Below are 23,501 nucleotides of genomic sequence, written 5' to 3'. Positions count from 1 at the left end.
GTAAAACAAGCTGTATGAGCCTGTTTGTAATACAACTGTTATAATCACTGAGCCCCCGCTGATGATGGCCATGACATATGATGAACTTTGCAGAAGGAAACAGAGCAGGGTTTTTGCATTCTTGCGGCTGGCGTTTCATTAATTCACTGGCAGCCATGCCATCTTTTCCTCCAAAAGCCGGTTTTAGTTGCGGCCGTATAAAAGTAGCAGAAATGCACAGGGCTTGTGCCAAGTAGATATTACGGTTGAAACGGAGCCAGCGAGTTCCATTTCCACTGCATATCTGCCATCTGTTTCCCCCCTCTGGAGTTTCCCTGCTCTCTTTTGCTGCTCTTTATTTCACTTGTACATTTTCTTTACTGAAAAACACGGCCTCGAATGTCAAGAGTTGGAGAGGAGATGTAAGGGCTGGGAGGCAGGGGGAAGAGGAAGGTGTGGGGGGGGACAAAGGCCATGAAAGTTAGTTTCTAGCCCAGTATCATCCCTTCACATCACGCCACCACTGTGGTATGTATCTTCCTCCTCTTTCAGCATACCTCTCTTTTCTCTTTCCACTCCTCCTGGAAATCATAATCCTTGATATGAAAATGTTTTTTTCCCCCTGTAGTTCCTTGAAGCCGGATTACGTTAAAGAAGAGAGGTATAGTGGTAATATCTTGGCTGCTCCCTGAGCTACACATTCCTATTGTTATGTTCCAAGTCATTACATGTTAAAGCCAAGGCTGGGCAGAGATGTATTGTTATACAGCCAAACACCAATAAAGTAGCTTTAGTATTGTGCCATTGGGTCAGGTTAACAAAGTAGCCAGCAGCTAACTCACTAACAGCTATCAACAGCCAACACCTGCTAACTCCGTGAGAAATACCTCTTAACTTCTGCCAACAGTGCAAAAACTACTAACTTAGCTTTTCTTTTTGCCAACAATGCAAAAAGTACTGTGTTGGACTTAATCAGCATTAGGTATAGGCCTAGTAAGTGTTTCTGGAAAATCTCGTTCAGACATTGAAGATAGCATCTGATGGAGGTACAGTCTGCCATTTGACCACAGTGTAATGGGTAGTAGGGGTGAGAGGTCGCAGTTATCCCATGGGTTTAAACACAACGCCTGGGGGAACACATTGAAATGGACTGATAATGGAATTCAGTGGGTTGTAGTGGATTTCTGCCCGTGCTCATGTAGCTGGTGGTCCGTCTGAACTGCTCTTCTACATTACAGGTGTACAGAACTTCCCTCACTGGAGAAGAAAGTTATTCTAAATGAAATAGAGTTTTCTACTAGCAGGTTCTTAACTATGACTTCATTCGGCTTATGTGTGCCTTTGCGGAAGTTTCTAAAATGTGGCTTGAGTTTTTCCTTCGGTTCAGCCATAAAGTCAACAGAGAGACATGAACCCGGGCTCTTCTGATATACAGCCTATAATAACAAGCAGGAAGGCTGGTAGTATTACAGGGTTGGGAAATGATGAAGAGGTAGATGGAAAGACAGAGAAGAGTGTGTGGCTGGATGGATCTGCTGTGTGGCTGGATGGATGTGCTGTGTGGCTGGATGGATCTGCTGTGTGGCTGAATGGATGTGCTGTGTGGCTGGATGGATGTGCTGTGTGGCTGGATGGATCTGCTGTGTGGCTGGATGGATGTGCTGTGTGGCTGGATGGATGTGCTGTGTGGCTGGATGGATGTGCTGTGTGGCTGGATGGATCTGCTGTGTGGCTGGATGGATGTGCTGTGTGGCTGGATGGATCTGCTGTGTGGCTGGATGGATGTGCTGTGTGGCTGGATGGATGTGCTGGATGGATGTGCTGTGTGGCTGGATGGATATGCTGTGTGGCTGGATGGATGTGCTGGGTGGATCTGCTGTGTGGCTGGATGGATCTGCTGTGTGGCTGGATGGATGTGCTGTGTGGCTGGATGGATGTGCTGTGTGGCTGGATGGATGTGCTGTGTGGCTGGATGGATGTGCTGTGTGGCTGGATGGATGTGCTGTGTGGCTGGATGGATGTGCTGTGTGGCTGGATGGATGTGCTGTGTGGCTGGATGGATGTGCTGTGTGGCTGGATGGATCTGCTGTGTGGCTGGATGGATGTGCTGTGTGGCTGGATGGATCTGCTGTGTGGCTGGATGGATGTGCTGTGTGGCTGGATGGATGTGCTGTGTGGCTGGATGGATGTGCTGTGTGGCTGGATGGATGTGCTGTGTGTAGAGAAAAGGGGAAAGGATAACGGGGGATGAAGGCTGGGGAAAGGGAAACTCCAGCAACAGTTGAAGGATGGTAAAACAGACATTTTGCAAGCTTGCCTGGCGCAATGGAACCAATAGTCCCTAAAGTGCAATCCCCGATCATCTGGCACTCCAGGCAGACTCAATCAAATACCCAAAGTATTTAAAAGAAAACAAATCCTATTTGAACCCAGGTCTGTCACAACATAGACACATACAGCAGTATGCATTTGTGTGGTATGTGTCTGAAGCAGTACAAGACAAACATCAGCCAATCACACCTCTCTCAATCAGGTGCTGGAGGATACAGGCAAGAGACGGGGGACGGGTGTAGGGGAGCAGGGCCAGAATACACAAGATCAAGGGAGCCATGCTGTATAGATGGAGGTATGAGTGTCGGGAGAGGAGGAGAGAGAGGGGAGGCCGACATGAAAGGATGCGAGAGAGACGTAAGGAGGGCAGCTATGTAGATGAAGTTTGGAATATTTTCCGAAGAAACCCAATGTTGTGATTCTTGCTCTCTGGGGTCTATGTTTATTTTACTGTGCCTCATTCTGACCAGGGTCCAGAGAATCTGATAGCCCAGAGGGAGCCATGAGGCTGGGGCAGGCAGAGAGGGAGCCATGAGGCTGGGGCAGGCAGAGAGGGAGCCATGAGGCTGAGGCAGGCAGAGAGGGAGCCATGAGGCTGAGGCAGGCAGAGAGGGAGCCATGAGGCTGAGGCAGGCAGAGAGGGAGCCATGAGGCTGAGGCAGGCAGAGAGGGAGCCATGAGGCTGAGGCAGGCAGAGAGGGAACCATGGAGGCTGGGACAGGCAGAGAGGGAACCATGGAGGCTGGGACAGGCAGAGAGGGAACCATGGAGGCTGGGACAGGCAGAGAGTGAACCATGGAGGCTGGGACAGGCAGAGAGGGAACCATGGAGGCTGGGACAGGCAGAGAGTGAACCATGGAGGCTGGGACAGGCAGAGAGGAAACCATGGAGGCTGGGACAGGCAGAGAGGAAACCATGGAGGCTGGGACAGGCAGAGAGGGAACCATGAGGCTGAGGCAGGCAGAGAGGGAGCCATGAGGCTGAGGTAGGCAGAGAGGGAGCCATGAGGCTGGGGCAGGCAGAGAGGGAGCCATGAGGCTGGGGCAGGCTTCCGATTTCACAACAAAGCATCCTTCACTCATGCTGCCAAACATACCCTTGTAAAACTGACCGTCCTAAAGCCCCGCCTTATCTCAGCTCACTGGTCACCATAGTAGCACCCACCGGTAGCACGCGCTCCAGCAGGTATATTTCACTGGTCACCCCCAAAGCCAATTCCTCCTTTGGCCGCCTTTCCTTCCAGTTCTCTGCTGCCAATGACTGGAACGGACTGCAAAACTCACTGAAGCTGGAGACTCTACCTCCCTCACTAACTTTAAGCACCAGCTGTCAGAGCAGTTCACAGATCACTCGACTGTACATAGCCCATCTGTAAATAGCCCATCCAACTACCTCATCCCCCATACTGTTATTTATTTTATTTATTTTGCTCCTTTGCACCTCAGTATCTCTACTTGCACACTCATCTTCTGCACATCTATCACGCCAATGTTGAATTGCTATAATGTAATTATTTTCCCACTATGGCCTATTTATTGTGTAACTGTGTTGTCTGTGTCACACTGCTTTGCTTTATCTTGGCCAGGTCGCAGTTGTAAATGAGAACTTGTTCTCAACTAGCCTACCTGGTTAAACCTGGTTAAATAAAGGTGAAATAAACATAAAAGGTGACACGTTCAGAGCAGATAGAAATGTAGAGAATAGAGCCTCAACCACCTGACACACAGTCATGTCTGTTCCACACCTGGGTTCAAATGCTATTTCAAATAATTTCAAATACTACAGAAAAGTCCTAAAAGTGAAAACCACGCCCACCTGGCACTCCAAGGCAAACGCTCAAAGTATTTGTAAGATTTGGGCCAGTGGTTGAACCCAGGTCTGCTGTCATCCTGGGAGGAATGCAGCCGTTGAGCGTCAGCTTCTCTCCTCCTCAGGCTTGTCATTTCCTCTCTGCTGTCTCCACCGCTCTTTGCCTCCTCTCTGTTTAAACTTGAAACATTCCTGAGATGTGCAGCAGCTGAGTTTGAAAGGGAGCTTCCTCCGAGTCTCATCTACAAACACACACTCGGCCCTTGCAACGTTAGATTAAGAGGACGTTTCCCCTTTAGGAAAGCTATATATTTCCCAAGAAAAACGGGGAAAATCTCAACAGACTAGGGACTGACTGTATGTGTGGATGGAGTCAGCACAGAATGACACAGAACACTAGAGAGGACTTACAGTATATAACAACATGTATCTCTATGGGAGTAGGGCTTTCTTTGTTCCTACTCTCATTACACAACTAGAGTTAGAACCTCTGTGCGCTCTTGGTTTGAATTTGACCGTATCTATTATGAAAAGATGATGAATGTGTGGCACTGCTGGTGCTTCAGGCCAGGAGCTAGCCTAGCTAGGCTGTGGTAGAGGAGAGGATGCAAGGCAACATCTTTGTGTAACACTGTGCAAGAAGAACATGTGGCTGAAAATGTAAATGAAGAGGAGCGGAGAAATGAAAGGCCTTTCTCTCTCTCCCTGCTCTCTCGCTCTCGATCCCTCGCTTTCTTCTCAAGACATAGAGGAAAACAGGGGGAACCAAAAGGAGAGAGGGATGGAAAAGGTCCAACAAGCTAGGAGAAACAGAAAGAAGGGTCGGTCCTGTCACTCGTCAGTCAGGTGGAGGGCTGAGATGGGTTTAAAGGTCTAGCCTGCATGAGAGAGAGTCGTGAAGCCTCAGCAATTACAGCTTCACAGGGCCTCCCAGGCCCAGGGCCCAATGTCAAGAGCCCTTATCTCCAGCGAAAGGACAGGGCCGTGTGTGTGTGTGTGTGTGTGTGTGTGTGTGTGTGTGTGTGTGTGTGTGTGTGTGTGTGTGCTCACTGCAGACATCTACTAAATCACATCTATCTCCATTTGATCCCCCCACAGAGCGGTAATTTGATCCCCCGTCACTTCTACGATCTTAACACTGTGTCATCTTTCCCTCATTCCCCTGGCTGCGGTTCTCTAATGGTACGGCCCTCACGCTGTCCTAGCAGGGGGCAAACTCGGTCAAAACCATCAATCTCAGACAACGGGGGTCAATGAGAGAAAGAGAGGGAGATGGAGGGAGAGGAAGATTAAACATCAGAGCCTAGTGAGAAAGGCTGGATGTGAAGGCAAAGCAGACCTGATATTCATTTAAGCTCCCGTTTTAAGGAATAAGAACTCCTGACATCCATCAGGCTGGTAGTGAGAGCTGGGATAGCATGTTGGGATGTGGCCTGAGCAGGGCCTTTTCTTGTGGTGGGCCTGAAATATACCAGAGAGAGAGTTGTGTGCAGCAGCTTGCAAAGTTCGTTTCACTGTATTGCCCCATAACCCCCCCCTTCACACCACTACAAAGATACTGTGGCTGCCAGAGGTTCATTGTCCCTGACAGATGTCGTAAAATCATTACCCCTCCTTCCTTTTCTTCTCTCTATATTGCCAGATTCATCTTTGACTGAATTCTCTGTAAGGCTGGTTCTAGTAAAGTCAGAAAGGACAGAATGTTATTTGTGTCAGACTGAAGATTCTTCGCCAACTGTGCTTTCTCCGATGTCAAGATCCATCTCTGCTTACTACTAGGTTGCATTGCACCTTGGGAGAGAAAAGCAGTTTATAATTTACATTTGTTATTATCATTCACTGGATAACAAGCTGCAAGTGTACTTGGCATGGTTACCGAAAGCCTTGATCGTATTGCAGAAGAGGGAAAACAAGTTCTTCAATTTCTTTCTCTTCCTCCCCCGTCTCTTTCATATTAGTCTCCACCTCCTCCTCTCCATCAACACTTTCCTCCCTCCCTCCCTCCCTCCCTCCCTCCCTCCCTCCCTCCCTCCCTCCCTCCCTCCCTCCCTCCCTCCCTCCCTCCCTCCCTCCCTCCCTCCCTCCCTCCCTCCCTCCCTCCCTCCCTCCCTCCCCTCTCTCCCTCCCTCCCCTCTCTCCCTCCCTCCCTCCTCAACCCTTATAGATTCAACGGCAAGTTAAACATGTCTGGCCAAAGGTGCACAACATCACAAATACTTCAGCACATTTCTTACACAAGTAAAAAATACTCTGCATTGCATTACACACGTTGCACAACACTGTGGTTAGCAAAGCTGACATTATTATACTGTATACTTCACTAACCTAGCTACATGTTTTCATTGACTGTATACTTCACTAACCTAGCAACATGTTTCCATTGACTATATACTTCACTAACCTAGCTACATGTTTTCATTGACTGTATACTTCACTAACCTAGCTACATGTTTTCATTGACTGTATACGGCACTAACCTAGCTACATGTTTTCATTGACTGTCTACTTCACTAACCTAGCTCCATGTTTTCATTGACTGTCTACTTCACTAACCTAGCTACATGTTTTCATTGACTGTATACTTCACTAACCTAGCTACATGTTTTCATTGACTGTATACTTCACTAACCTAGCTACATGTTTTCATTGACTGTATACTTCACTAACCTAGCAACATGTTTTCATTGACTATATACTTCACTAACCTAGCTACATGTTTTCATTGACTGTATACTGCACTAACCTAGCTACATGTTTTCATTGACTGTCTACTTCACTAACCTAGCTACATGTTTTCATTGACTGTCTACTTCACTAACCTAGCTACATGTTTTCATTGACTGTATACTTCACTAACCTAGCTACATGTTTTCATTGACTGTATACTTCACTAACCTAGCTACATGTTTTCATTGACTGTATACTTCACTAACCTAGCTACATGTTTTCATTGACTGTATACTTCACTAACCTAGCTACATGTTTTCATTGACTGTATACTTCACTAACCTAGCTACATGTTTTCATTGACTGTATACTTCACTAACCTAGCTCCATGTTTTCATTGACTGTATACTTCACTAACCTAGCTACATGTTTTCATTGACTGTATACTTCACTAACCTAGCTACATGTTTTCATTGACTGTATACTTCACTAACCTAGCTACATGTTTTCATTGACTGTATACTTCACTAACCTAGCTACATGTTTTCATTGACTGTATACTTCACTAACCTAGCTACATGTTTTCATTGACTGTATACTTCACTAACCTAGCTACGTGTTTTCATTGACTGTATACTTCACTAACCTAGCTACATGTTTTCATTGAGTGTATACTTCACTAACCTAGCTACATGTTTTCATTGACTGTATACTTCACTAACCTAGCTACATGTTTTCATTGAGTGTATACTTCACTAACCTAGCTACATGTTTTCATTGACTGTATACTTCACTAACCTAGCTACATGTTTTCATTGACTGTATACTTCACTAACCTAGCTACATGTTTTCATTGACTGTATACTTCACTAACCTAGCTACATGTTTTCATTGAATGTCTACTTCACTAACCTAGCTACATGTTTTCATTGACTGTATACTTCACTAACCTAGCTACATGTTTTCATTGACTGTCTACTTCACTAACCTAGCTACATGTTTTCATTGACTGTATACTTCACTAACCTAGCTACATGTTTTCATTGACTGTATACTTCACTAACCTAGCTACATGTTTTCATTGACTATATACTTCACTAACCTAGCTACATGTTTTCATTGACTGTATACTTCACTAACCTAGCTACATGTTTTCATTGACTGTATACTTCACTAACCTAGCTACATGTTTTCATTGACTGTATACTTCACTAACCTAGCTACATGTTTTCATTGAGTGTATACTTCACTAACCTAGCTACATGTTTTCATTGACTGTATACTTCACTAACCTAGCTACATGTTTTCATTGAGTGTATACTTCACTAACCTAGCTACATGTTTTCATTGGCTGTTCACCACACTTAAAGGTGGAGTTTCAGTTTACCAAACTATCCGGGGGAATCAAAAATAAGTGTTTTCAGTGTCTTCGTGGATTGACCCGTCAGAATTCAGAAACTCCCCCAGAACTCTCCTCTCTGTTCTTCTGTTCTACTTTACTCCCTCCATTTTCTCTCAATAATCCCCTTTCCTCCTTTTACCCATTCATCATCTGCTGCTCTCTGACCTGTCTAGGGGGGCCCTGGTTTATGGGATGGCGCTGTCATGTTGAGGGATGACCCTTACTCGGTGCATTGTGGGTAACGGGGTCCAGCTGTGGTCAGGGGGAGGGGGGCACTGACAGTGGAGTTAGGATGGGTGGTGCGTGGGGGTGCTCCTGTTTCATCTCACAGCACAGCAGCTAGGGGGATGTGGGTAAGAGGAGGGGGTCACAGGGGGCAGATAGACCTCCACACCAGTGTTCCCATGGCTGCTGAGGTGATCATTTATGATTGTTATGTATACACGTCCCTAGTGCTGTACACTGCAGTAAATCCATAGAAACTGCTTGAGCCCAATGCTAGTGGGATGCTGCACTGCTGTAGTGAATCTAACAGGGGTAACAGTGTTATACCCTGGATGACTGATCTCTGGCTCTGTAGTAATGGAGATCAGACTGTTATTAATGCTCTAGACTACTAGCATTGTTCCATTAAAAGACAAGGTCCCAGCATAAAAGGACTCTAGTAGCTAGGCACTCAGCATACTCTCTCTCCCTAGTAACTCCCTAGTAGCCACTCATCTCTTCTTCCTAATGAAGTGTTTCCTAAACCCTCGACATTTCCACTGATTGGATGTATTCGAGGACTAGCACACCTGAATCAACTAATGAAGTGCTTGGTGATTGGTTGACCAATCAGATGTACTTATACTGAAACACATGACATAGATGGAATGGCTAGGGGTGCTTGAGGAGAGGTTTGGGAAGCCCTGGCCTAACTAATACATCTCATTAGATAACCATCACCTGCCAGGAAAACAAAGACTTGAGAGCAATGAGCCATATTACTATTCCTAGAGGTCAGGGGTCAGAGTCAGATTGGCTGTTTCCACTGCTGCTAAAGCGACTGTGTCCTTTGTGTAACCCTCCACCAAGACAGGACACATAACAGGGCTTGTTTGACACAGGCACACACCCATCGCACGCACACATGCAGAGACAGAAACACACACAAACACCCCTGAGCCTCCTGCCCACCTACCGGCCCCACCGCCACAACAGGTGCACTTTCTGCACTCCTCCAGGGCATTTCCAAACCCAACACCTCCAAAGTGTGTATGTGCAACTCAACCCAGGTTAAATCCTTCCGCGCTTCAGAGCTGCCTCGGCTGCTACATTCCCAGGGAGCGAGGCCGGGAGAGGAGAAGAGAGGCAGACGATGGCCAGGCCAGACAATAGTCTGTGTTAGCAGATATACCGCCTCTGAGCTTTAAGGTCTGAGGTTCAGTTTAAATCCTCTCCTTTCTTTCTCTAAACATACTGCAGAGGAAGGGATTCTAGATGCCCGACAAGATCCCCTTGGATGAGATTCACACACACACTAACTCTCTGTCTTGCTCTTTGCAGATCGTATAGGTATTGACACATGGCTGCCGTTGCCTCCCTCAGTCAGCAATGATGAGGTGACCCAGCCCTGTGACCCTTGAACTTTCTGACTAATAAAATCAGTGAGGTCACAACCCACTCACATAGACACAAAGCAGCCCTCTGTTACACACCTACCATCCCTGTGGTCAATTGGCTGATTATCCAATCACAGCTCTTTATACAGACACGTGGTGAGAGACTAGCCCATTAGGCGTCTGATCTTTACCATACAGAAATATCTCATTCATACAAAGTGTGCAGAGACCAGAACAATGGATAGGTCTGTATCCTCCTTTCCTTTGTGATGGGTTTTGAACTAACGTTTGATCCCATACCCTAACACCTGTCTCTGTCTAGTGGGAAAAAACTGGTTTCCTGATCTGATTCTAGATCAGATTTAAACTGGGACTATAGTTGGTAGAGCATGGTGCTTGCCACGCCAGGGTTGTGGGTTTGATTCCCACGGGGGACCAGTATGAGATCAAATGTATCCACTCACTACTGTAAGTGGCTCTGGATAAGAGTGTCTGCTCAATGACTCAAATGTACAACACTGTCCTGCCCCAGTCATACACTGCATGTCAGTCAGGGACATAGAAATAGAATTACTAGATAATGAACACAATTAGATTAGAATGCTAACACGCAGGTCTGAGGTCAGTTAGGGACAGCTACTATAAAGTAAAACACTAGCCTCTCTGTGCTCAAATTACAACTGATACACTTGGTTTTCTGACTCTGGATCTGATTTAGATTGTGACTATTCTTCAGAGACTGGCTCTGGTCCTAGAAGGCTGGTTTGCTCCTGTTCCCAGGTCAGTCAGCTTTAAACCACTACTAGCCCCCTGGCCTCTTTACTATCTGACCCATACACGCTGACCCCAAGCCTTGGAGACCACTCTGCTTGACCTGAGCACCATCTGTCACATGCCAATGTGGCGTAAAAAGGCAAACCGATGTAGACGCCTCTCTGTGGGAGAACTCTTTCTCTCCCCCTCTCTCCCTTTTTCTCTCTCTCTCTTCCTTTTTCTTTCCTTCTCGCTCTCTCTCACTGATGACTCTTCCTTTGAGGTGGTAGGGGGTTGAGGAGTCAGGATTTGATGGCTTGTTGGGGAGCAGGAAGGTGCCACAGTGTTCAGCTGAACCCTGAACTCTATAGTCTTCATGTCATGAAGGAGATATTTGTCCACAAGGGCCACTACTATACGGCTGTGCAGTCTGACCTGGGCTGGGATGCAGGAGGCTGGGATGCAGGAGGCTGGGATGCAGGAGGCTGGGATGCAGGAGGCTGGGATGCAGGAGGCTGGGATGCAGGAGGCTGGGATGCAGGAGGCTGGGATGCAGGAGGCTGGGATGCAGGAGGCTGGGGTTAGCAGGAGGCTGGGGTTAGCAGGAGGCTGGGGTTAGCAGGAGGCTGGGGTTAGCAGGAGGCTGGGGTTAGCAGCTAGTACTGCTGTAAATGGGAAGGACTGAGGGGAAACAACAGACAAACAGTAGTTCGTAGTCATACTGTCTATACACACCATTCACATACTGTCCATACTATCTATACACACCATTCACATACTGTCCATACTGTCTATACACACCATTCACATACTGTCTATACACACCATTCACATACTGTCCATACTGTCTATACACACCATTCACATACTGTCCATACTATCTATACACACCATTCACATACTGTCCATACTGTCTATACACACCATTCACATACTGTCCATACTGTCTATATACACCATTCACATACTGTCTATACACACCATTCACATACTGTCCATACTTTCTCTACACACCATTCACATACTGAACATACTGTCCATACTGTCTATACACACCATTCACATACTGTCCATACTGTCTATACACACCATTCACATACTGTCCATACTGTCTATACACACCATTCACATACTGTCCATACTGTCTATACACACCATTCACATACTGTCTATACTGTCTATACACACCATTCACATACTGTCCATACTGTCTATACACACCATCCACATACTGAACATACTGTCTATACTGTCTATACACACCATTCACATACTGTCTATACACACCATTCACATACTGTCCATACACACCATCCACATACTGTCTATACAAACCATGCACATACTGTCTATACTGTCTATACACACCATTCACATACTGAACATACTGTCTATACACACCATTCACATACTGTCTATACACACCATTCACATACTGTCTATACACACCATTCACATACTGTCTATACTGTCTATACACACCATTCACATACTGTCCATACTGTCTATACACACCATTCACATACTGTCTATACACACCATTCACATACTGTCCATACTGTCTATACACACCATTCACATACTGTCTATACACACCATTCACATACTGTCCATACTGTCTATACACACCATTCACATACGGTCTATACACACCATTCACATACTGTCCATACTGTCTATACACACCATTCACATACTGTCTATACACACCATTCACATACTGTCTATACACACCATTCACATACTGTCTATACACACCATTCACATACTGTCTATACACACCATTCACATACTGTCCATACTGTCTATACACACCATTCACATACTGTCCATACTGTCTATACACACCATTCACATACTGTCCATACTGTCTATACACACCATTCACATACTGTCTATACTGTCTATACACACCATTCACATACTGTCTATACACACCATTCACATACTGTCTATACTGTCTATACACACCATTCACATACTGTCCATACTGTCTATACACACCATTCACATACTGTCTATACTGTCTATACACACCATTCACATACTGTCTATACTGTCTATACACACCATTCACATACTGTCTATACTGTCTATACACACCATTCACATACTGTCTATACTGTCTATACACACCATTCACATACTGTCTATACACACCATTCACATACTGTCTATACTGTCTATACACACATTCACATACTGTCCATACTGTCTATACACACCATTCACATACTGTCTATACTGTCTATACACACCATTCACATACTGTCTATACTGTCTATACACACCATTCACATACTGTCTATACTGTCTATACACACCATTCACATTACTGTCTATACTGTCTATACACACCATTCACATACTGTCCATACTGTCTATACACACCATTCACATACTGTCTATACTGTCTATACACACCATTCACATACTGTCTATACTGTCTATACACACCATTCACATACTGTCTATACACACCATTCACATACTGTCCATACTGTCTATACACACCATTCACATACTGTTTATACACACCATTCACATACTGTCTATACACACCATTCACATACTGTCTATACTGTCTATACACACCATTCACATACTGTCTATACACACCATTCACATACTGTCCATACTGTTTATACACACCATTCACATACTGTCTATACACACCATTCACATACTGTCTATACTGTCTATACACACCATTCACATACTGTCTATATACACCATTCACATACTGTCTATACTGTCTATACACACCATTCACATACTGTCTATACTGTCTATACACACCATTCACATACTGTCTATATACACCATTCACATACTGAACATATGTATTTATATTTCGCAACATTTCTACAATTCTATCCATTTTTTCATGGGGTTTTGTACTGTGTATTTAAATACTGTATTCTTCGCATAGCTCATTCTAATATTTCTACATTGTATTTTTTGTTACACTGTTTATACACACAGTGTATTTTTTAATATACTGGGTTATTGATATATCTCACTCTAATGTATTTACTGCTGTACATATCATTCTGAGTATATCTGGTGTAAATTCATCCGGTGTAGATGTGGATTACTGTTACAGTGCTATTTGGGTTCATTAGATTCGTTCTAACGTTTCAAGATTTGTCAAATGTGTTTGGGGGCATCATTTGTGTACTTGTTGACTTTTACTACATTTTACTACATTGTTAGGAACTAGTAACATAAGCATTTTACTGAACACCGCTATAACATCTGCGAAAGTGTGTACGTGACCAACACACTTTGATTTGATCATATAATAGAACTAATAGCTCTGTAATGAAGAGGCTGTAAGTGTACGGGTACAGGGAAAGCACTTGTCCGTTGTCGGTTTTCAATAATGCAAACCAGCAGGTGTACATTCTTCTGGTGTCAGTGAGTATGCGGTTTGTGCGTGTGTGTGTTTGCTGGGTGTGAGTGTCAGAGGATGGTGTGTACTTGTCTTCGTGATGTGTGTGTTTGAGTATCGGAGACGTGTGTGTGTGTGTGTGTGTCAGGGATTAGAGGCAGCTCAACCTGTTCCTTGGCCGTGTGCTGAGACACACGGCAGGTGTGATGTACACACTCCAATCTCTCTCTCTCTCTCTCTCTCTCTCTCTCTCTCTCTCTCTCTCTCTCTCTCTCTCTCTCTCTCTCTCTCTCTCTCTCTCTCTCTCTCTCTCTCTCTCTCTCTCTCTCTCTCTCTCTCTCTCTCTCTCTCTCTCTCTCTCTCTCTCTCTCTCTCTCTCTCTCTCTCTCTCTCTCTCTCTCTCTCTCTCTCTCTCTCTCCTCTCTCTCTCTCTCTCTCTCTCTCTCTCTCCTCTCTCTCTCTCTCTTCTCTCTCTCTCTCCTCTCCCTCTCTCTCTCTCTCTCTCCATACCTTGTTTTCATCATCCTGTATTTACCTCTAGTTTATTGTTACATGTCTTTGAATGAAACACTGATTCATCATCACCCCCTTATATTACTGCTATGATTAACTATTTATCTTGACTTAAGTTCAACTTATTTTCAACTTCAAAGGCTATCCAGGAGATCAACATAGTTTTGATCAGGGATTTACCTGACTCCCAATTCTGCTTTCTCTCTCTTAGTAGAGAATAGTATTTATTTTTTGGGACCCTGTTGCCCGGTGTTTCTAGAAAAAGAGGTCTGAACCTCAAGATTTCTCTCCTGGTCAAATAGAGCCGTGTTTATTGTTTAAGAATCAGTATATTCAGATACTGAAGATGTACATGTATGTTTACATTCAGTCCTACCCGTGTCCCTCTGTTCAACAGTCAAATGTAGATTGAAGGTACCTATGACTGAATATGTATGGTCACATTCAGTTTGACCTTTCTCCCTCTGGACCCTGAACGTCTACTGTCGGAAACAAAGGTCAAGTCAACAAAAGCTAAGGTTTTGTGACACATGCAGTCCGTGGGCGGACAGACTGACAGACGGATAAACAAACACACACTCTCTGAGTGGTTCTGTCACCGTGTCCCTCTGTCTGGTTGTCCTTCCCTCTGGCTACACGCTCCACTGTCCCCCGCCCTATCATATAACCTCCTACCAAATACCTCTGTCACCCCATGTCTCCAGAGAGGATTTACCCTGCAGTGTGCCAACCACATTTCTGTCACCGCAGCCTCCGCCGCCGCCGTAGCGCACGCACACACACACAGACACACACACACACACACACACGTCTCATAATGAACCTGCAGTTAATCTAGGAGCAGCAGGTAACAAGCAGTAGCATTCTTTCACCACCACGTCACCAAAAATGTCAAATAGGTCTGTAAATTGACCTCAAATGTTAACAGATATAGAGGCTGTGGAGAAATCAGATTTCCAGTGAGTTGATAATGATCTGATGATGGACTCTCTACGTTCCAGCTGATGTGATACTTGACTAATGTGAAAGTCAGTGGACATGGCATCATGTCCTGTGTAACCTGGACAGGCTGTCTGAAGTGCACAGTCTCACACACCCCATCAACATACACTGAGACACACATGTATGAAGCATCCTCAGCCTCATAGCACATCTGTGTTCTCACCTGTTCATCCCCCCATTGCCCTGTTTTCTCTCCCCATCTCTGTTTCTTCTGAAGGTGTTGTTCAGGACACCAGTAACCTCTCCTCCCTCTGTCTAGTGGCTGTCAGGGTGGTTGTAGAGGTATAGACAGGGCAAACATCCACGCAGGAAGGGAACCAACTCTCTCTCTCTCTCACACACGCACGCACGCACGTACGTAAATGTCTCTCTCTACCAATGAGCCGTGTCGTAGCAGGTACGAGCGAGGGAGGGACAGAAAGCCAGTATGTATTTTCCTCCAGGGGACAATGACGTTAAATGGACTTGAAGGATAAACGTCACAGTACACCTCTTCATAGAACACTGAAGGGATTTGTGTCAATCAGCTGGAGATGCTGCTGCTGTTCTGGTTCTTGTCTTGAAGGTGTTTTAACAGAAAGGTCACTGTTGTCCTGTAGGAGGTCTATGACGGTAAATAATGCCACAGATGCCAGAGATGGGACAATGTGTGACACTAGGGACACAATGGTGACAGTGTCACTGTGAGGATGACAGTAGCAGTACTTTGTCTAGTCACCTGGCCGTCGGCCTGGCGATTTACAAGATCATTTATTAAACTTGTCGTCACTGTTTCCAATTTAGATCAATCTGTAGAGTTTCTCTAGGTCTGTGTTTTCCAGTCCTGGTCCTGGGGACCCATAGGGGGGCCCTAGCACTAACACACCTGATTCAAGTAATGAAAGCCTTGATGATTCGTTGAATCAAGTGTGTTAGTGCTAGTAATGAAAGCCTTGATGATGAGATGATTCGTTGAATCAAGTGTGTTAGTGTTCGTAATGAAAGCCTTGATGATTCGTTGAATCAAGTGTGTTAGTGCTCGTAATGAAAGCCTTGATGAGATGATTCGTTGACTCAAGTGTGTTAGTGCTCGTAATGTAAGCCTTGATGAGATGATTCGTTGAATCAAGTGTGTTAGTGCTAGTAATGAAAGCCTTGATGAAGAGATGATTTGTTGAATCAAGTGTGTTAGTGCTCGTAATGAAAGCCTTGATGATATGATTCGTTGAATCAAGTGTGTTAGTGCTCGTAATGAAAGCCTTGATGAAGAGATGATTTGTTGAATCAAGTGTGTTAGTGCTCGTAATGAAAGCCTTGATGAAGAGATGATTTGTTGAATCAAGTGTGTTAGTGCTCGTAATGAAAGCCTTGATGAAGAGATGATTTGTTGAATCAAGTGTGTTAGTGCTAGTAATGAAAGCCTTGATGAAGAGATGATTTGTTGAATCAAGTGTGTTAGTGCTCGTAATGAAAGCCTTGATGAGATGATTCGTTGAATCAAGTGTGTTAGTGCTCGTAATGAAAGCCTTGATGATATGATTCGTTGAATCAAGTGTGTTAGTGCTCGTAATGAAAGCCTTGATGATGAGATAATTTGTTGAATCAAGTGTGTTAGTGCTCGTAATGAAAGCCTTGATGATATGATTCGTTGAATCAAGTGTGTTAGTGCTCGTAATGAAAGCCTTGATGATATGATTCGTTGAATCAAGTGTGTTAGTGCTAGTAATGAAAGCCTTGATGAGATGATTCGTTGAATCAAGTGTGTTAGTGCTCGTAATGAAAGCCTTGATGAGATGATTCGTTGAATCAAGTGTGTTAGTGCTAGTGCTAGTGTTAGTGTTAGTGCTAGTAATGAAAGCCTTGATGAGATGATTCGTTGAATCAAGTGTGTCATAATGAAAGCCTTGATGAGATGATTCGTTGAATCAAGTGTGTTAGTGCTCATAATGAAAGCCTTGATGATATGATTCGTTGAATCAAGTGTGTTAGTGCTCGTAATGAAAGCCTTGATGATATGATTCGTTGAATCAAGTGTGTTAGTGCTAGTAATGAAAGCCTTACCACCGTTGAATCAAGTGTGTTAGTGCTAGGGTAACCACAACTTTTGGTGTGGCTATTGCAAATGGAATTAGTTGTTGTTGCTAACTTAATTGTCACTGTGTCTTATCAATCTGTGGAGTAGAGGCACATGTGTATGTGACTAAAAAACGTTGATGTGAGTTATGTAGGTCCAGGTGGTGACATTGACTACATCAGTCATCTGAATCTATTCACCTCTCTCTCCACGTCTCTCTAGGATCTGAGTAGTCATGACGTCACATGGTGTATGTAGTCTGATCTGGAGGCTGAGAGAGGGATTTGGGTTGTAGACAGTAGTGTGTCTGTGTCATTGTGTCAGTAGAGGACAGTGTAGGGTTTTCACATCTACACATTTACACTTTCTTTCCTCATTCTTTGACAATAATCCTGTGTTTACAGACCTATCTACCTGTTTTACAGGTCTGTAGTTTACTGTACTGTAGAAATGACTGTCTGTGATTTTAAGCCATTCTAGCCTTGGGGCTTTATCCCATAAAACACATACACACACACACACACACACACACACACACACACACACACACACACACACACACACACACACACACACACACAGATAAATTATGGCAAGAAGATCTCTTTGGCTGATTTAAACTGTCACAAAAGAATGCATTGTGAGAAGACATATCGCTGTGTTGGTCACTTGCCAGGGCCTCCTAGCTCAACCAACCGCCTCTAACGTCCCCCTGTCAGCTTGGCTTGTCCCGGGGTGGCCTCGCCTGCCTCCTGAGCTCACTGCTGCCTGCTTCTGCCGGTGCTGCCTCTACTCTGTAGCTGAGAGATCTTTCAACAAGGTTATATCACTGTGACCCTGGAACACTGCAATTAACGTGCAACAGGTGTGCTGTGCTCTCTGGGTTAGATATGGGAGAGATTCCTCAAGAAAACAACCATATGAGAGAGAGAGAGAGAGAGATCTGCCTGCGGAGGCTGGAGCGCTAACACACACCACTGCCTGGTCATGTGTTGCACATGGCGCTACACTTTAAACAACCCACCACTGAATTCAATTTGAGAGCTATTCCCCCCGAGCCTCCTCGTGCCCCCCATCTGGAGAGGTGAGAGACGGGGCCCTTGGTGAGGTTTTGGGAGATCTCTGTGTGTGTGTTTGCCCACAGATGGAATCCACATGTGTTCTATGGGTTAGTCCCACAGTCTTGTTGTTAATGCTCAGTAGAGAGAGAGACACCATGGTACATCACTCCTGCTTCCTATTGTAAAACCCCCAGAGAGGAGAACTACCTGTCCCTTCACACAGTGTCCAGGTGTTTCTGGACGTAGTCTTCCAGACACCGTGTTTGTGTAGGTTGTCACTCTGTTGTACAGCCTATAGAGGGGCCTCTGTCAGACCCGTCCAGGAGCAGATACATGTCCTCAGTGATGGAGCAGACAGACCCTCCCTAGTCTCTATGATCTCAGCCCTGTCATGGCCCCCTATGTGGACACTTCAGAGACCTTTTCAGAGACACACACATACACACTTCTTCTAGTTCAGGAATGTGTGTCTGGTTGGAACGCTGCTGGGTTGTAAATAATTCCCTATCTAGCGAGAGATGGTTTGTGTCAACACATAGTCTTCTGGCTGCTTCTACCTTAATCCTGTCGTTTAACATCAAGCTCCAACGCACTGCCTCAAATTACAGCACACAGTGACATCCTGCCTCACTGCCTGTCTGTCTGTCTGCTTACCTGCCTGCCTGTCTGCCTGCAGTACATGTGTGTGTTTGTCTGTCCACAAGTCTGCTCTCCAGAGTGGGGCTAATGTGTGTGTCTGTGTGTGTGTGTGTGTCCGTGTGCAATCACTTACTGCATGCCTCACTCTGTATCGCTCTCTTTCACTCTGTCTCTCTCTGTCTCTCTCTGAGGTTTGAGGAGTGGGGAGGAGGTGGCTCCCTGTCTCGCTCTGTGTCTCGCTCCCTGTCTCGCTCTCTCTCCCTGTCTCGCTCTCTGTCTCTGTCTCGCTCTCTGTCTCGCTCTCTGTCTCGCTCTCTGTCTCGCTCTCCATCTCTGCCTCGCTCTCTGTCTCGCTCTCTGTCTCTCTCTCGCTCTGTGTCTCGCTCTCTGTCTCTGTCTCGATCTCTTTCTCTGTCTCTTTCACTGTCTCGCTATCGCTCTTTGTCGAGCTCTCTTTCTCGTTCTAAGTCTGTCTCGTTCTCTGTCTCGCTCTCTGTCTCTATCTCGCTCTCTGTCTCTGTCTCGTCTCACTCTCTGTCTCTCTTTCTGTCTCTCTCGCTCTTTGTCTTTGTCTCTGTCTCTTTCTCTGTCTCGATCTCTTTCTCTGTCTCGCTCTCTGTCTCGCTCTCTGTCTCGCTCCCTGTCTCGCTCTCTGTCTCGCTCCCTGTCTCGCTCTCTCTCCCTGTCTCGCTCTCTGTCTCTGTCTCACTCTCTGTCTCGCTCTCGCTCTCTGTCTCGCTTTCTGTCTCGCTCTCCCTCTCTGTCTAGCTCTCTGTCTCGCTCTCTGTCTCACTCTCCATCTCTGCCTTGCTCTCTGTCTCGCTCTAAGAGGTGGTTGTAAGGAAATTAGTGAGTGTACTAATGATTCCAGACCCCACAGGCCTTGAGCAGTGGGCTGTGTTCTGGGTCAGAAAGGAGAGGAGGGGGGAGAAAAGCACACTTTCCAGGCCTGCACAGTCTCTGTCAGACCTTAACAACAGCCCCCATTGCCCCAGGGCCTGATTGCTGGACCAGACCACAGCTTGACCCAGACACACTCCCCCTGCCTCACATAATAGACCATCCCAGCTGGATCAGACACACTCCCCCTCCATCTATAATGGACCGGCCCACGGGGTGGAGAGGGGCAATTATCACCAGTGATTGAATAAGCTTCCCCTGCCTGCACTTTTATAGACACACACACACACACACACACACACACACACACACACACACACACACACACACACACACACACACACACACACTCACCATCCTGTTGCCTTTCTGCCACTGCCCCAGACTTTATAACTTCCAAACCAGGCAGCCATGCGCCCCCCCCCACACACACACCCTCCATACTTCCTCAACAGCTCTCTCTGCTCAATAAATGGCATTGTGTGCTCTCAGTCCTTGTTGTAGGTAGATAGACAACTTCTCATTGAGGGACTCAAGTGTGAAGAGGACTCATGAGGAAGGAATGTGTTGAGGTTAACACTATCAACAGCCAAGTGTGCTTTCTGGAAACTTTGAATGCAATCATTCACAGGATGTTTCCTCATTCAGAAATGTGCCAAAAATGTTACCCTATGATACTTCTGGAGTGAACTGTCTGTTGACAAACTTGTATCATCTTGTTTCATATGGAAGTGTTAGTAGTCGTATTTCTGGTAGTATAGCAACTTAACTACTCTGTCATATAAACATTGAAGAGGAGTGAAATGGACGGTCAAACAATTAACCCTTAACTTACCCACTCAACAAGATTTCGCCTCCTGTTTCAATTCACTTTGACTGGGGCGGTGGTGGTGTCCCCTCTATCTGTAGACAACAGAACAAATACATTAACACACACACTGTATTTGTGACTGACCAATCATCTTGACCGTTGAGGTGTGGTCAGAACCCACAGACTAGCTCTTGTAGTTAAGGTAGGTACAGTAGTTTAACTCACCTCTTTTGGGGATTGTTTTAGTTATGGTTGACCAGACCTTTTTTCTCCACACCACCCCACAACAACCCCCATCTCCTTCCCTCCCAGCTCCAGTCCTGCTCTCCACATCACCCCACAACAACCCCCATCTCCTTCCCTCCCAGCTCCAGTCCTGCTCTCCACATCACCCCACAACAACCCCCATCTCCTTCCCTCCCAGCTCCAGTCCTGCTCTCCACATCACCCGACAACAACCCCCATCTCCTTCCCTCCCAGCTCCAGTCCTGCTCTCCACATCACCCAACAACAACCCCCATCTCCTTCCCTCCCAGCTCAAGTCCTGCTCTCCACACCACCCCACAACAACCCCATCTCCTTCCCTCCCAGCTCCAGTCCTGCTCTCCACATCACCCCACAACAACCCCCATCTCATTCCCTCCCAGCTCCAGTCCTGCTCTCCACATCACCCCACAACAACCCCCATCTCCTTCCCTCTCAGCTCCAGTCCTGCTCTCCACACCACCCCACAACAACCCCCATCTCCTTCCCTCTCAGCTCCAGTCCTGCTCTCCACACCACCCCACAACAACCCCCATCTCCTTCCATCCTAGCTCCAGTCCTGCTCTCCACACCACCCCACAACAACCCCCATCTCCTTCCCTCCCAGCTCCAGTCCTGCTCTCCACATCACCCCACAACAACCCCCATCTCCTTCCCTCCCAGCTCCAGTCCTGCTCTCCACACCACCCCACAACAACCCCCATCTCCTTCCCTCCCAGCTCCAGTCCTGCTCTCCACATCACCCCACAACAACCCCCATCTCCTTCCCTCCCAGCTCCAGTCCTGCTCTCCACATCACCCCACAACAACCCCCATCTCCTTCCCTCCCAGCTCCAGTCCTGCTCTCCACACCACTCCACAAGCTGAACAGGAAGTGGTGTTGTTTTAACGTGATGCATTCCAGCGCCGTATGGGAGGGGTGCTAGGAGCAAGGTAGGGAGCGTGCTGAGGGACAGCAGGCCGTGTGGCGTATGAGGCGTTCTGGCACGGGGAGCGAGAGGATGAACGACCGAACCAGACAACGATAGAATGACAGGAAGTGAGTGAGGGAGGAAGGAAAAGGAGAGCAAGAAGGCAGGCTGTCTTCTGTCTGTCAGCTCCCTGAACTGCTGGCCATCGTATCAGGCCGTGTGTGGAAGAAGTGACGTGGGCATAAACCAGCATTACAGTGGATGTTTTCTACCAGTATGTTGGTGTGTTTATGACTGGCAGGGTATCATGGTAGGACAGTAGTTTAACACAGCTACAGTACTTAGTGAGTGAAGGCAGGGTATCATAGTAGGACAGTAGTTTAACACAGATACCCTGCCTTCACTCACTAAGTACTGTAGCTGTGTTAAACTACTGTCCTACCATGATACCCTGCCTTCACTCACTAAGTATTGTATCATAGTAGGACAGTAGTTTAACACAGCTACAGTACTTAGTGAGTGAAGGCAGGGTATCATGGTAGGACAGTAGTTTAACACAGCTACAGTACTTAGTGAGTGAAGGCAGGGTATCATGGTAGGACAGTAGTTTAACACAGATACCCTGCCTTCACTCACTAAGTACTGTAGCTGTGTTAAACTACTGTCCTACCATGATCCCTGCCTTCACTCACTAAGTATTGTATCATAGTAGGACAGTAGTTTAACACAGCTACAGTACTTAGTGAGTGAAGGCAGGGTATCATGGTAGGACAGTAGTTTAACACAGCTACAGTACTTAGTGAGTGAAGGCAGGGTATCATGGTAGGACAGTAGTTTAACACAGATACCCTGCCTTCACTCACTAAGTACTGTAGCTGTGTTAAACTACTGTCCTACCATGATACCCTGCCTTCACTCACTAAGTATTGTATCATAGTAGGACAGTAGTTTAACACAGCTACAGTACTTAGTGAGTGAAGGCAGGGTATCATGGTAGGACAGTAGTTTAACACAGCTACAGTACTTAGTGAGTGAAGGCAGGGTATCATGGTAGGACAGTAGTTTAACGCAGCTACAGTACTTAGTGAGTGAAGGCATGGTATCATGGTAGGACAGTAGTTTAAGACAGCTACAGTTCTTAGTGAGTGAAGGCAGGGTATCATGGTAGGACAGTAGTTTAACACAGCTACAGTACTTAGTGAGTGAAGGCAGGGTATCATGGTAGGACAGTAGTTTAACGCAGCTACAGTACTTAGTGAGTGAAGGCAGGGTATCATGGTAGGACAGTAGTTTAAGACAGCTACAGTTCTTAGTGAGTGAAGGCAGGGTATCATGGTAGGACAGTAGTTTAACACAGCTACAGTACTTAGTGAGTGAAGGCAGGGTATCATGGTAGGACAGTAGTTTAACA

The 23,501-nt window shown here is 46.0% G+C and overlaps 2 protein-coding genes across 3 annotated transcripts in view; one reads left to right on the top strand and one right to left on the bottom strand.

Moving 5' to 3' along the window:
* The window catches only part of coro7 (coronin 7), a 244,011-nt gene that overhangs the window by 137,803 nt on the left and 82,707 nt on the right, over positions 1-23,501 (top strand). The window lies entirely within an intron of this gene.
* vasnb (vasorin b) overlaps positions 1-23,501 on the bottom strand; it is a 46,263-nt gene that overhangs the window by 10,022 nt on the left and 12,740 nt on the right. The window contains exons 2-3 of one of the 2 annotated variants that reach the window (XM_031813926.1): positions 20,940-21,007; positions 5,459-5,580 (exon numbers count right to left, since the gene is read on the bottom strand). The gene's annotated coding sequence lies outside the window, so the exon portion shown is untranslated. The remainder of the gene's footprint in view (positions 1-5,458; positions 5,581-20,939; positions 21,008-23,501) is intronic. The other variant, XM_031813925.1, reaches the window with a different exon arrangement.

This window comes from Oncorhynchus kisutch, unplaced genomic scaffold (genome assembly GCF_002021735.2).
Source record: "Oncorhynchus kisutch isolate 150728-3 unplaced genomic scaffold, Okis_V2 Okis06b-Okis10b_hom, whole genome shotgun sequence".
NCBI classification, from domain to species: Eukaryota; Metazoa; Chordata; class Actinopteri; order Salmoniformes; family Salmonidae; genus Oncorhynchus; species Oncorhynchus kisutch.
This window is presented reverse-complemented; position numbering and strand designations above follow the sequence as displayed.